Source organism: Dendrobates tinctorius, unplaced genomic scaffold (assembly GCF_039654945.1).
Source record: "Dendrobates tinctorius isolate UK_male_01 unplaced genomic scaffold, ASM3965494v1 ptg000020l, whole genome shotgun sequence".
NCBI classification, from domain to species: domain Eukaryota; kingdom Metazoa; phylum Chordata; class Amphibia; order Anura; family Dendrobatidae; genus Dendrobates; species Dendrobates tinctorius.
The window spans coordinates 27,544,782-27,561,139 of record NW_027361688.1 but is presented as its reverse complement, the minus strand read 5'-3'; the positions used below and the strand labels follow the sequence as shown (position 1 = coordinate 27,561,139).

At 48.7% G+C, this 16,358-nt stretch overlaps 1 long non-coding RNA gene across 1 annotated transcript in view; it reads left to right on the top strand.

Annotated features, from left to right (window-relative positions):
• Positions 1-288: 288 nt before the first annotated feature.
• The window catches only part of LOC141083575 (uncharacterized), an 86,301-nt gene continuing 70,231 nt past the window's right edge, over positions 289-16,358 (top strand). Inside the window, exons 1-2 of the long non-coding RNA XR_012230755.1 lie at positions 289-3,429; positions 9,108-9,188. This is a non-coding gene — a long non-coding RNA (uncharacterized lncRNA). The remainder of the gene's footprint in view (positions 3,430-9,107; positions 9,189-16,358) is intronic.

Genomic DNA, 16,358 nt, shown 5'->3' with positions numbered 1-16,358 from the left:
AGGGCCTTCAAAGAAGTGGGTTGAACCCAATCATAAATGGCCTGTACCTTGGCCGGGTCCATTTCAATAGTTGACGGAGACAAAATAAACCCCAAAAATGAAATCCTCTGTACTCCAAAAAGGCATTTCGATCCCTTAACATACAGGTAATTCTCCCTCAAAATCCGAAACACAGTACGAATATGTTCCACATGAGAGTCCCAATCCCTGGAAAAGATCAAAATATCATCCAGATAGATGATCAGAAATGTATCCACAAAGTCCAGGAAAATATCATTCATGAAGCACTGGAAGACAGAAGGGGCATTAGTGAGCCCAAAAAGGCATCACCAGGTACTCAAAATGTCCCTCCGGAGTATTAAACGCCGTCTTCCATTCATCCCCCTGCTTAATGCGAATAAGATTATACGCCCCCCTGAGGTCAAGCTTGGTAAACCAGCAAGCACCTTTAACTCTGGAGAATAGATCAGATATCAGGGGTAACAGATACTGATATTTAACAGTAATTTTGTTGAGGGAACGATAGTCAATACAAGGCCTTAATGAACCATATTTCTTGGCCACGAAAAAAAAACCAGCACCCAAGGGTGAAGAGGATGGTCTAATATGACCCTTCTCCAACGACTCCTTAACATAAGATCGCATAGCCTCGTGCTCGGGTACAGATAAATTGAAAAGTCGACCCTTGGGAAATTTACACCCAGGGCTCAACTCAATTGCACAGTCATAACTCCTATGAGGAGGTAACGACGCAGACTTATTCTCACTAAATACATCATAAAAATCAGCCAAATAGTCAGGAACATTATGCGACTGGGGAGAGGTGGAGAAGACAGGAGCGTCACCAATAGCACACCGACAACCCCAACTCACCACAGACACAGATTTCCAATCCAAAACTGGATTATGAATTTGCAACCAGGGAAATCCCAGAACAATGGTATCATGCAAATTATGCAAAAATCTGCAATTCTCCTGATGGTCTGGGGCGACCCGCATTACCACCTGGGTCCAAAACTGAGGTTTATTTTTCACCAAAGGAGTAGCATCAATACCCCTCAAAGGGATAGGCGTCCGCAGAGGTGTCATAGGAAACCCACAACGTTTAGCAAAATCCAAGTCCATCAGGTTCAGAGCCGCTCCCGAATCCACAAAAGCCTTGGCGGAAAATGTGGACAGTGAGCAGATCAGAGTAATTGCCAGAAGAAACTTAGGTTGAACACCACCCACAGCAAATGTGTGTGCAAAACGTTTTTCTCGTTTAGGGCAGACAGAAATCATATGAGAGGCATCTCCACAGAAAAAACACAGCTTATTACGCCTTCTGAACTCCTGACGTTGCGCCCTAGAAAAAACTATCACATTGCATAGGTTCAGACATTTGTTCAACAGGCAACATTTCTCGTGTACCTCTACGTTCACGCAGACGCCGATCAACCTGAATGGCTAATGACATAGAATCGTCAAGACCAGAGGGAACAGGAAATCCCACCATAGTATCCTTTACGGTTTCTGACAAACCCCTCCGAAAGAGAGCTGCCAAGGCACCATCATTCAAGGTAGTAAGGACCGCCCACTTTCGGAATTTTTGACAGTATAACTCTGCAGAATCCTGACCCTGGCTCAATGCCAACAGGGCTTTCTCAGCTTGATAAATAGCATTAGGTTCATCATACAACAACCCCAAGGCTTGAAAACATGCATCCACATTAGCCAGAATAGGATCATCAGGTGTCAAAGAAAACGCCCAATCCTGGGGATCGCTGCGCAGCAAAGAGATGACCATTTTAACCTGCTGCGCAGAGCTCCCTGATGAGTTAGGCTTCAAGGCAAAAAATAATTTACAATTATTCTTAAAATTCAAAAATTTAGTCCGATCCCCAAAAAACACATCAGGAGTAGGAATCTTTGGTTCAGCAGTGTGTGAATGAGCAAGATAGGCGGAAATTCCCTGCACTTCAGCAGTCAGCTGCTCCACACGATCAGACAAAATTCCTCCTACGGCCCCAGAGAAAAAGAGGAAAAAATATACAAAAAAAATTCTGACACTTTTTTTTTTTTACAATTCTTTCCTGCTATTGAGTACCCTAGAATCTGCAGTTTGGCTTGTGATTCTGTTATGATTGAGTCACCGGAGGAGGAAAACAAAAATACAAGCTAAGTCCAGAAAACTGAGAGGTTGGTAGCTAGTGGATTGCAGACCCCTGATCCTATACACCACAACTAACAGTAGCCGTGGGGGGTTCCTACGGTGGTCCTAGACCCCTCGATCACAGCCGGAGAGCTAAATAAACCTAAAGAAGGAAGGGGAAATCTAAACTGCCCCAGAGCAGACCCCAAAGCAATAGGCAGCCCCCAACATGTATTGACGGTGAAAACAGAAGAAAACACAAACACAGATAGAAAGACAGGCTGAGCAAACGATGGGGCCCTTACTAACTAGATAGGACAGGACAGAAAAGCTGCTGTCTGCAATCACGCAAACACCCTACCAAAAATAATGCCAACACGTCTGATAGAAAAAAGCCCTGAAGTCACTAGACTTCCAAATACCTATATCAGCCCTCAGGTATATTCTGCAAACAGAGCAAAAAAAAAGAGCAATTGATCAGAGACAAAAATGGAGTCCAGCCAGTCCTAGCCAGGGCTGGCTGAACACAGGCACTAAGTAAACCAGACAAAATCTCATGAAACAACAGAAGAGCAAACTTAGCTCTTAAAAAACTGGAATAAACTGGAGGCCAGAGCTCTGAGCAGAGAAGTATCACCAGCAACCCAGCAGGGCGTCGGCAGCCTTATATCCACTCAGAGATTCCGGATGTCCAATCACACTCCACCTGATCTGATGACAGGTCTCTCCCATCCAGATCATTTTTACTACCTCCCTTCACCAGCAGAGGGAGTTCATCGGACATCAGAGGTGAAGGAGAAAATGAGCTCATAACACGCATGTGTATGAGGTTTACGGAGCGAAGCCATGTGTGTACTGAGTGGAGCCGTGTGTGTGCGAACCATAGAAAGCGGAACCTTGTGTGTATGAGGTGTGCGGAGCCATGCATGTACAAGGTGTATGGTGGGGAGCATTTATACCTCCCAACTGTCCCAGATCCAGTTGGACAGTCCCGATTTTGAGGGAGAGTCTGCCCCGGCTGGGAGCTTACTTTTCCCACGGACACAGGAGTACAAGGCGGAGCCCCGAGGAGCGCTTTAAAATTTGCACGTGACGTTCCACTGGAAATGACGTGCTAGAAGCTGACCGGAAATTAGGTAATTTTGGGAGGAGATTGTGGCGGAACCATAGAGGCACTTCAGGGAATGCTTCAGATCCATCACTGTGTTCTCTGACAGCGCGGACAGCGGGATCGTCTTGGAATCAGGAATGCCGGCCATGTGAGCGGATCATGATGTGTCCTGCACCGGGAGGCTCAGGTGGGCACTACAATGGAGGCCGGGCTGCTATAGTATCTTTATAGAATCTTTTTCTCTGTTTCTTTTTCTCTGTTCTTTTTTTCTCTCTCTCTAATCTTTCTTTTTTTCTTTCTCTCTTTGTTCTTTCTTTCTCTCTGTTATTTCTTTCCCCTCTTTCTCTGTCTAGTCTTTCTTTCTCTGTCTAATCTTTCTTTCTCTCTGTTTCTTTCTCTCTGTTTCTTTCTCTCTGTTCTTTCTCTCTAATCTTTCTTTTTTTTCTTTCTCTCTGTTCTTTCTCTCTGTTATTTCTTTCTTCTCTTCCTTTCTTTCTCTGTTCTTTCTTTCTCTCTGTTCTTCTCTTCCTTTCTCTATCTGTTCTTTCTTTCGCTCTGTTCTTTCTTTCCCCTTTTTCTTTCTTTCTCTAATCTTTCTTTCTCTCTCTGTTCTTCCTTTCTCTGTTCTCGTTCTTTCCCCTCTTTCTTTGTCTCTGTTCTTTCTTTCCTCTCTTTCTCTGTTCTTACTTTCTCTTTGTTCTTTCTCTCTCCACATTTTAGAGGGTCACATCCCCATTACAGAGGGTCACATCCCCATTACACAGAGTCACATCCACATTTTAGAGGGTCATATCCACATTTTGGGGGCCACATTCACATTTTAGAGGACCACATCCACATGTGACCCTTTACAATGTGGATGTGACTCTACAATGTGGATGTGACCCTCTATATTGTGGATGTGACCCTCTATAAAGTGGATGTGACCCTCTGTATTGTGGATGTGACCCACTGTAATGTGGATGTGACCCTCTATAACAGGGATGGGCAATTAATTTTCCTGAGAAGCCACATGAAAGACCATGACTGTCATGGAGGGCCAAAACAATAGGCCAAAATTAATTCTCAATATTAATATTAATATTTTATAATTATTATATTATTGATAATTTTATTACTTTTAAGTGTATTAGAATTGTATATTTAGCAGAATTAAGAATGCCGACACCCCCCTATATATCGTTTGAACCCGAGCACAGCCCTTTCAGTATATTGCATGAGCGCCCCCAACAGCCCCTTATATGCGGCATGAGCCCCACACAGCCTCCCTATATAAAGCATGAGCCCCACACAGCCTCCCTATATATACAGCATGAGCCCCACACAACCTCCCCATATACTGCATGAGCGCCACACAGCCTCCCCATATACTGCATGAGCTCCACACAGCGTCCCCATATACTGCATGAGACCCACACAGCCTCCCTATACACAGCATGAGCCCCACACAGCCTCAACATATACTGCATGAGCCCCACACAGCCTCCCCATATACTGCATGAGCCCCACACAGCCTCCCCATATACTGCATGAGCGCCACACAGCCTCCCCATATACTGCATGAGCTCCACACAGCGTCCCCATATACTGCATGAGACCCACACAGCCTCCCTATACACAGCATGAGCCCCACACAGCCTCAACATATACTGCATGAGCCCCACACAGCCTCCCCATATACTGCATGAGCCCCACACAGCCTCCCCATATACTGCATGAGCCCCACACAGCCTCCCCATATACTGCATGAGCCCCACACAGCCTCCCTATACACAGCATGAGCCCCACACAGCCTCCCCATATACTGCATGAGACCCACACAGCCTCCCCATATACGGTATGAGCCCCACACAGCCTCCCCATATACTGCATGAGCCCCACACAGCCTCCCCATATACTGCATGAGACCCACACAGCCTCCCAATATACTGCATGAGCCCCACACAGCCTTCCCATATACTACATGAGCCCCACACAGCCTCCCCATATACTGCATGAGCGCCACACAGCCTCCCCATATACTGCATGAGCGCCACACAGCCTCCCCATATACTGCATGAGACCCTCACAGCCTCCCTATACACAGCATGAACCCCACACAGCCTCCCCATATACTGCATGAGCCCCACACAGCCTCCCCATATACTGCATGAGCCCCACACAGCCTCCCCCTATGCTGCATGAGCCCCACACAGCCTCCCTATACACAGCATGAGCCCCACACAGCCTCCTCATATACTGCATGAGCCCCACACAGCCTCCCCATATACTGCATGAGCCCCACACAGCCTCCCCATATACTGCATGAGCCCCACGCAGTCTCCCCATATACTGCATGAGCCCCACACAGCCTCCCCTTGTACTGCATGAGCCCCACGCAGCCTCCCCATATACTGTATGAGACCCACACAGCCTCCCCATATACTGCATGAGACCCAAACAGCCTCCCCATATACTGCATGAGCGCCCCACAGCCTCCCCATATACTGCATGAGCCCCACACAGCCTCCCTATACACAGCATGAGCCCCACACAGCCTCCCCATATACTGCTTGAGCCCCACACAGCCTCCCCATATACTGCATGAGCCCCACATAGCCTCCCCATATACTGCATGAGCCCCACACAGCCTTCCCATATACTGCATGAGCCCCTCACAGCCTCCCTATATACTGCATGAGCCCCGCACAGCCTCCCTATATACTGCATGAGGCCCACACATCCTCCCTATATACAACATGAGCCCCACACAGCCTCCCTATATACTGCATGAGACCCAGCCTCCCCATATGCTGCATGAGCCCCACACAGCCTCCCTATATACAGCATGAGCCCCACACAGCCTCCCTATATACTGCATGAGCCCCACACAGCCTCCCCATATGCTTCATGAGCCCCACACAGCCTCCCTATACACAGCATGAGCCCCACACAGCCTCCCCATATACTGCATGAGCCCCAGACTGCCTCCCCATATACTGTATGAGACCCACACAGCCTCCCCATATACTGCATGAGACCCAAACATCCTCCCCATATACTGCATGAGCGCCACACAGCCTCCCCATATACTGCATGAGCCCCACACAGCCTCCCTATACACAGCATGAGCCCCACACAGCCTCCCCAGATACTGCTTGATCCCCACACAGCCTCCCCATATACTGCATGAGCCCAAAACAACAGCCTCCCCATATACTGCATGAGCCCCATACAACCTCCCCATATACTGCTTGAGCCCCACACTGCCTCCCTATATACTGCATGAGACCCACACAGCCTCCTATATACAGCATGAGCCCCAAACAGCCTCCCCATATACTGCATGAGACACACACAGCCTCCCCATATACTGCATGAGACCCACACAGTGTTCCCATATACTGCATGAGACCCACGCAGCCTCCCTATATACTGCATGAGCCCCACACAGCATCCCCATATACTGCATGAGCCCCACACAGCCTCCCCATATACTGCATGAGCCCCACACAGCCTCCCCATATACTGCATGAGCCCCACACAGCCTCCCCATATACTGTGCATGAGCCCCACACAGCCTCCCTATACACTGCATGAGCCCCACACAGCCTCCCCATATACTGCATGAGACCCACACAGCCTCCCCATATACTGCATGAGCGCCACACAGCCTCTCTATATACTGCATGAGGAGCTCACAGCCTCTCTATATACTGCATGAGGAGCCCACAGCCTCCCTATATACTGCATGAGGCCCCCACAGCCTCCCTATATACTGCATGAGTGCCACACAGCCTCCCCATATACTGCATGAGGCCCACACGGCCTCCCTATATACTGCATGAACCCCGCACAGCCTCCCTATATACTGCATGAGGCCCACACAGCCTACCTATATACAGCATGAGCCCCACACAGCCTCCCTATACACAGCATGAGCCCCACATAGCCTCCCCATATACTGCATGAGCCCAACACAGCCTCCCCATATACTGCATGAGCCCCACACAGCCTCCCCATATACTGCATGAGACCCACACAGCCTCCCCATATACTGCATGAGCGCCACACAGCCTCTCTATATACTGCATGAGGAGCTCACAGCCTCTCTATATATTGCATGAGGCCCCCACAGCCTCCCTATATACTGCATGAGCGCCACACAGCCTCCCCATATACTGCATGAGGCCCACACAGCCTCTCTATATAGTGCATGAGGAGCCCACAGCCTCCCCATATACTGCATGAGACACACACTGCCTCCCTATATACTGCATGAACCCCGCACAGCCTCCCTATATACTGCATGAGGCCCACACAGCCTCCCTATATACAGCATGAGCCCCACACAGCCTCCCTATACACAGCATGAGCCCCACATAGCCTCCCCATATACTGCATGAGCCCCACACAGCCTCCCCATATACTGCATGAGCCCCACACAGCCTCCCCATATACTCCATGAAACCCACACAGCCACCCCATATACTGCATGAGCGCCACACAGCCTCCCCATATACTCCATGAAACCCACACAGCCTCCCTATACACAGCATGAGCCCCACACAGCCTCCCCATAAACTGCATGAGACCCACATAGCCTCCCTATATACTGCATGAGCGCCACCCAGCCTCCCTATATACTGCATGAGCGCCACACAGCCTCCCTATATACTGCATGAGGAGCCCACAGCCTCTCTATATACTGCATGAGGAGCCCACAGCCTCGCTATATACTGCATGAGGCCCAAACAGCCTCCCTATATACTGCATGAGGCCCACATAGCCTCCCCATATACGACATGTGCAGCAGCACCATATCACCCCCTCATGTCACCCCAGGTGTGCAGCACCATGTCGTCACCCACTCCAGGTGTGCAGCACCATGTCGTCACCCACCCCAGGTGTGCAGCACCATGTCGTCACCCACCCCAGGTGTGCAGCACCATGTCGTCACCCACCCCAGGTGTGCAGCACCATGTCGTCACCCACCCCAGGTGTGCAGCACCATGTCGTCACCCACCCCAGGTGTGCAGCACCATGTCGTCACCCACCCCAGGTGTGCAGCACCATGTCGTCACCCACTCCAGGTGTGCAGCACCATGTCGTCACCCACCCCAGGTGTGTAGCACCATGTCGTCACCCACCCCAGGTGTGCAGCACCATGTCGTCACCCATCCCAGGTGTGCAGCACCATGTCGTCACCCACTCCAGGTGTGCAGCACCATGTCGTCACCCACCCCAGGTGTGAAGCACCATGTCGTCACCCACCCCAGGTGTGCAGCACCATGTCGTCACCCACTCCAGGTGTGCAGCACCATGTCGTCACCCACCCCAGGTGCGCAGCACCATGTCGTTACCCACCCCAGGTGTGCAGCACCATGTCGTCACCCACTCCAGGTATGCAGCACCATGTCGTCACCCACCCCAGGTGTGCAGCACCATGTCGTCACTCACTCCAGGTGTGCAGCACCATGTCGTCACCCACCCCAGGTGTGCAGCACCATGTCGTCACCCACCCCAGGTGTGCAGCACCATGTCGTCACCCACTCCAGGTGTGCACCACCATGTCGTCACCCCCATAGCCTCCCCATGCCCACCAAAATGGCCCTTACACATAAGGAAAAAAACCACCACATACTCACCTCGTCCCGTTCCCTGTCAGTGTGCTTCTCTTCCTGCCTCCGGTGCGCGGATTCTCCGGAGTAAACAGCTGGCGCGATGACGTCATTTCATCGTGTCAGCTGTTTCACACACAGATGTGGCCCCCGGGTCGCACTTTGCCCAGATGTTCTCTATAATGTGGATGTGATCCTCTGCAATGTGGATTTGAACCTCTGTAATATGAATGTGACCCTCTGTAATGTGGATGTGACCCTCTAGGTTACAGTGTGCCACAGCCCACAGGCCAGTCTGAGTCCCTCTCCTGCTCCAGTCCCTGCTGCCTAGTGCCTGCGCCCTGCGGTAAGTGGTGTCCAAGCCCAATATTATCCCTATTTGACAACTGGGTGCTATCCCTGAGGGTGCTTCGGTACTGTAGCGCATAGGACACTATAGCTGATTGTAAAGAATATATATACAGTATATACAGCTCTGGCAAAAATCAAAAGACCACTTTAAAATGTTCAGTTTGTCTGATTTTTCTCTTTATAGGTATATTTTTGAGTAAAATGTAAATTGCTGTTTTAGGCAATGTGCACACGTTGCGGAATTGCTGCGGAAATTTCTGCGGGAATTCCGCAACTCCCTGCCGTGGGAAATACGCTAGAATTCCGCATGTGTATTTCCCGCGTTTTAACTAGCGTTCTCCAAGCGATCTGTAGCTTCGCTTGGAAAACTGATTGACAGGTTGGTCACACTCGTCAAACATAGTGTTTGACAAGTGTGACCGACTTCTTACTATTCAGGCTGCCTATGCAGCATCAGTATTAAAAAGATATAAAGTTAAAAATAATAAAAAAAATAAAAAATGGTGTTTTTCTCACCTTCCGGAGTCCCACGCAACGTCACCAGGTCTCAGCGATGCTCCCGGCAAGTCCAGTTCCCAGTGATGCCTTGCGACAATGACCTTTGATGACGTCGCAGTCTTGCGAGACTGCTACGGTATCGCGAGACCGCAACTTCATCAAAGGTCATTGTCGCAAGGCATCGCTGGGAACTTGACTTGCCGGGAGCATCGCTGAGACCTGGTGACGCTGCGAGTGACTCCGGAAGGTGAGAATATCACCATTTTTTATTTTCATTTGTATTTTTACAGGGATATGGTACCCAGAGCCTGGAGGAGAATCTCCTCTCCTCCACACCCTGGGTACCATCCGCACATTTTCCGCTTACTTTGCGAATGATAGCCATAGCCACATGCGGAAAGTAAGCGGAACAATGCATTCCTATGTGTGCGGAATTCCCGCGATTCTGCACAAAGAATGAGCATGCTGCGTATTTTTCCGCTATGCCATTCCGCCGCAGAAAAATACGCAGCATTAGCACAGCATGTGCAGAATGCCATAGGATTGCATGGGATGCTTTTTTTTTGCGTTTTCACGGCAAAATCGCGCACTAAGAAACACCACGAAAACTCAAAAAAAGGTACGTGTGCACACAGCCTTATTCTTTAAACTACTGACAACATGTCTCTGAATTTCCAAGCAATAAATTTTGTATTTTTTTTCTGAAAATGAGAAATGGTCAAAATTAGAAAAAATAATTCAGTGCTTGCAGACCTCAAATAATGCAAAGAAATACAAGTTCATAATCATTTAGAAACAACAATATTAATGTTTTAACTCAGGAAGAGTTCAGAAATCAATATTTTGTGGAATAGCCATGATTGTTAATCACAGCTTTCATGTGTCTTGGCTGCTGTCCACCAGTCTCTCACTCTGCTTTTGGGTGACCTTATGTCACTCCTGGTACAATAGTGTAAGCAGTTCTTCTTTGTTTGATGGCTTGTGACTATCCATCTTCCTCTTGATTACATTCCAGAGGTTTTCAATGGGGATCAGGTCTGGAGAATGGGCCGGCCATGACCGGGATTTGATGTGGTGGTCTCTTAATTTTTTTTTTTATAAATATATACTGTATATATATATATATCACAGCGCTGAAAATATGGGGCTGAGATATCAGCCGGTTGTATAGGCACTACTACAACCACTAGCGATAATTTAGTAAAATTATTATAGTATTACCATGTAGTGACGGTGGTGGTATAGCGTGCCGAGGGTTCAGAGAGCTGGGCCTGCAGGCAGCATGGCAGGACTTGTGCTGATATCAATTTATGGTATGCTGTGGACCCCTGGCTGACACGCTGATATGAAGCAAATGAGAGAAATACATTTGTTAATTGAGCACTAAGGCTAGTTTCACACTAGCGTTTCTGCCCGCAGCACACGGTGCCGCTAAGCCCCGCCCCCTTCCGTCATCTCCGCCTAGTGTCGCACAGCGCTGCATGTGATCTGCATACCCTATCTTTAGCATAGGGTGCGCTGGCCGTGCGCTAGTAGGATTTTGAGTGCGCTGCGCCCTTTTGACGGTGCTCCGAGCGCACCAAAATGCAACATGGTGCGTTCAGCGCGCATCGGTGCACCGTCAAAAGGGCGCAGCGCAAGCAAAATCCTACTAACGCACCCTATGCTAAAGATAGGGTGTGCAGATCGCATGCAGCGCTGTGCGACACTAGGCGGAGATGACCGGAGGGGGCGCGGCAGGGGGCGGGGCTTAGCGGCGCCATGCGCTGCAGGCAGAAACGCTAGTGTGAAACTAGCCTTACTTATGTTTTCAGTGGTTATACACTAACAGAGCCTTTTTTCTATTGCTAAGTATTTATTGTTCCTCAACCATTTTTATGAAATGGGTTGTTAGAAGGTGTACCTCTGCCGCACATGAGCTATACTCAAGTGCTACTACAGGAGACCCAAGCCTTAAGATGGGCCGCGGCCCGCGTCACAGTGGGCCACTGCATTGTGCCAAAGAAGAAAAAAAAAACACAAGCTTTCCTTAATAGCCTGTGGAGCGGGGAAGCACGGAAGCCATAGATTCGTCATGGATAATAATGAAGAGATGAAAGAAGGATTTTCCAGCTTCCAAAAAAAATTCCAATTTATTGTAGCTAAAGCAACATGAAAAAATAGACAGCAGCTCACATGGTGTGAGATAAGGCTGCGCGTTTCGAACAGAACACTGTTCTTTCTCAAAGCTGCTCAATACTGAGAATAGCGTGATTAAATACTTGCTGCAACCAATGAACACGGTGCAGCACTCACACGGTGAATAATTAGTGAATCACATAAAATCACAAAAGACATCAATACAAATGCATACAAATTTACACATCATAACAAGGAAAAATGCATATAAAATACAATAAGTGAGTAAAGATGAAAGAAAAAAAAGAAAAAAACTCCTTTTTCCTTATAGAATATACAAACAGATCTAGTAATGGAACATTGTCTCCTTTCTTGCATTCAGGCCGTTAGGATAACAGGTATTAAGACAAAATATCCAGTATGCTTCACGCATCATGAGCCGTCTTCTATTATCTCCTCCTCTTGTCTGTATATTCAGTCTCTCAATGCCAAAAACCTGAAGAAACGCTGTGTCTCTATGATGATGATTAATAAAGTGCTTAGATGCAAATGACATCGAGCGATTCCAACTAGTGGAAGAAACAATGTCAGTGATGTGTTCAGAGATACGAAATTTTAACATTTTTCCTTGTTATGATGTGTAAATTTGTATGCATTTGTATTGATGTCTTTTGTGATTCACTAATTATTCACCGTGTGAGTGCTGCACCGTGTTCATTGGTTGCAGCAAGTATTTAATCACGCTATTCTCAGCATTGAGCAGCTTTGAGAAAGAACAGTATTCTGTTGAAACGCGTAGCCTTATCTCACAGCATGTGAGCTGCTGTCTATTTTTTCATGTTGTTTTATCCACAGTAAATTGGAATTTTTTTTGGAAGCTGGAAAATCCTTCTTTTATCTCTTCATTATTGGCCACTGCATCGTGCTTGCCCCCCAGGCTAAAATTTGCCAGCCAGCCCCTGTGACTTGTGGTTTTGCATTTGCAGTGAGACAGAAAAACACTGCTAGCAGCGGGTTTTTTGTTGTTGCTGCAAGTAACGCATTTGCCGGATCGCGGTAAAACCGCAAGTGCCGCACATGTCCACAAGTCCTATAGGGATGAATGAGGCCGAGCGCAGTGTTGCTGTAAGTGATCCATTACGCGGCATATGCGGAGAAACTGCCGGATCTGCCACGAATGGCAAAAATTGCTGACGTGAAAGTAGCCTAAGTCACTGCCGACAGTGTCTGCATTAGGCCGGGGTCAGACATGCGAGAAACTTGCACGAGTTTCGCATGTCAATACCCGGTACTGCCGCCGGAACTCTGACAGGAGCGTGTGGCTCCATGTATTTCTTTGCAGCTGGCAGCTGCATGCTCCGGTCCCGAGTGCCGGTGGCAGTGAAGCGATGGCCGGGGAACCACCACGGTGCAGGGAGACTACGGTACACAAGATGAGGTGCAAACAACAAAGGGTAAATTTTTTGGAAGGCAAGGAATGAAGTGGATAAGCAAGTGGTATGCAATGGCAAAAGATGGTTTATAAGAGTTTGTATTCTTTAGCTGGGCCGTCAAATAGCACGGTGCTCCAGCTATTACAGGATCAATATATATCATACAGGCAAAACCAAACAATAAACAAAGAATGATGCTGCTGTAAGTGTAGTCTCCCTGGCCCCTACTAAAAAGGCCACACGGCTGCCGTGTTCTGTTTGTTGAAGCCTACACTAGGCCCTGATAACAAACTCACGGTGATGTTGGGGACTCAGGTCCAGTCCCGGGGGGGCCCCAACAGTCTTGAACGGTGGTGCACACGTCTGTCTGGCAGATAAGTGAAATGTGGTCTTGTCCTTGCTTCAGAGTCGTGGAGGTGCTTCTGGAAACTAAATCCCATTCTCGATCTCTTCGTGGCTTCTCAAAATAGCACAGGACAGCCACCTTTGCTACACCTGAAGAGTCTGTTCAATATCACAAGTCCACTTAGTCTCAGACTGTGTGACCTTTTTACACAGCTCCATGCACAGCAGCTCTCAGCAGCAACTTCCAGCTCACACGCTCTCACAGGCTCATCTCCTCCCCTCCTCAGCCTTGGGCAGTTCAGTAACATAGTCCTTTACAGGGGGGAGCAAATCATTTCATCTCACCAGACAAGGGGGTGCTGTCTCTTAAAGTTGCAGCGTGTTTCTTACTGTCCATAACAGCACCACCCCCTTACATGCCTTCCTACTTATTGATGGTCATCCTCAGCCATAACAGCATCAAGGTCAAGGTGCAATGAAGGAACGTGCAATGTGGAAACAGCACCTATAGAGGAGGGAACAAAGTCAGAAAAACAGACAGAGTACACTGTTCTACGTATCAGACTGGTGGAACCCCTGCAGTAGACCTCTGGGATCTCTGAAGTTCTTGGCTATCAGGCAAGGCTTGACTATCTTCCAGAGGAACACTTGCTGCACGAGTCGTAGTGAGCTCTTGTCGGGTCTCGTCCTCATGTGGTGGTAGTGGTACATCCATGGGATTACCATCTCTGTACGGCTGAGAACCCTCCGCTGTGTCAGGGACGGTCCACCACTCATCATCGATTTCACGATCAGGCAAGAAAGATTCAGGAAGAGGAGTAGCGCCTTCAGACGGCAATGGCGCAGAACAGACCTCAGACCGGCAGGGCCGCAGCATATTTCTGTGAAGTACCCTAGGGGCGGACACCCCACTTTCAATCTGCACCTTGTAGATCGGGCCGTCACCATACACTCTCTCGATTACTCTGTAAGGATGTACTTCCCATCTCTCACTTAGTTTTCCCTTGGGGCGTTTCTCTCTGACTAATACTCGGTCCCCGGGTTGGAGCGGTATCTCTTGAGTCGGTTTACGGCCCGTGTGGTTTTTTTCCTGCAACTGCTGACCTGCCAACCGCCATATCATTTGTAATTGTTGCCGATGCTCTTTCATCCATGAAGTGACAGTTCGCTCCATCAGCTTCTCTGGCTGTTCCAAATTCAGCTCAATGATTTCTCGTCCAGCTCTTCCAACCAGCAGTATATATGGGGTGTAACCTGTGGTGGAGTGGACCCGATTGTTGTAGGTCCAGACCAACCCTGTCAGGTAGTCTTTCCAACATGACTTCTTATCCTCCTCCAACATTCTCAGCATTTGAAGTAGGGTTTGGTTGAAGTGTTCACATGCTCCATTGCCTTGAGGATGGTAAGGGGTGGTCTGGGACCGCTTGATGCCATACATAATTTACAGTTCTTCCATCACCTTGCCTTGGAAACATGTGCCTTGGTCAGAGTGGATGTGCTTTGGGCACTCATACACCTGGATGAAGTCTTGACAGATGGCCCGCATCGCCAACTCAGCAGTCTGATCTCTAGTCGGGGTGACTACTGCAAACTTGGAGAAATGATTGGTCATCACCAAACAGTTCTGTAGCCCCCGGGCCGAGTGTCCCACGAGGAGATAGTCGATCATCAAGACTTCTAGCGGTTCCTTAGTTTGTATGGTCTGGATGGGTGCCCTTTGTTTGGTACTCTTGATAAGGTCACATACTCGACATTGCCAGCAAAACTCTTCCACCACAGACTACAACCGGGGGTAGTATACATACCGCTGTAACCATTGGTAGGTCTTTGTGGGCCCGAAGTGAGCTCCAAATTCGTGGGCTTCTTTAGCTACTTGAGCCATTTTTCCTGGGATGACCACCTGCCACATTGCTTCCATATCTTTTGGCTATTGTCTCTTACGATATAACACTGATTCTCGCACTTCCAGTCTATCCCACTGGTGTAAGACACTTCATCTCAGCATCCAGATCATCTCTTTCTTGTTTGCTAGGCTTCCACTTCCAAGTTACCCACCATTGCGTCTGTCTCAGCCCTTCATCTTCATCCTGAACATGTCCCCATTCCTCATTGGTTCTCCCCAGGGACCGGGGTAATGCGTAGGCCTCCCTACTTGACTGGGCCGCAACCACTGGGGGCTTAAACTTACAAAAGTCTGGTTTTTTTTCCTCTTCAAGTTGTTCATCGAGATCCCCACTGGAGTCTCCACAGTCACTCTTGACAGCCCGTCAGCATTTATGTTTTCGGTAGCAGAGCGATAACGGATGGTAAAGTCAAACTTGGCTAGGTGAGCCACCCACCGTTGTTCTAAGGCCCCAATTTAGCATTCTCTAGGTGGGCCAGGGGATTATTGTCTGTTCGAACTTGATTCTTGGTCCCTGTCCGGAAGCCTGCTAACTTCTCTGTCATGGCCCACACTAGGGCCAGGAGCTCTAACCAGAAGGAGCTGTAATTGTGGGGGTTTCTTTTGCTGTCCTGCAGGGACCTACTGGCATACCCGATGACTCTCTCATATCCATCCTGTATCTGAGAGAGTACTGCACCGAGCCCATGAAGGCTACTGTCTGTGTAGAACAGGAACGGTTGATCGAAATCTGCGTAGGCCAAAATCGGGGCTGAAGTAAGGGCATTCTTTATGGCCTGGAAGGCCTCATCCTGTCTCTGGGCCCAAGGGAGGCACTGGTTTTTCGGCACACCAGCAGTCCTCCTCAGCAGCTCGTTCAGAGGACCCT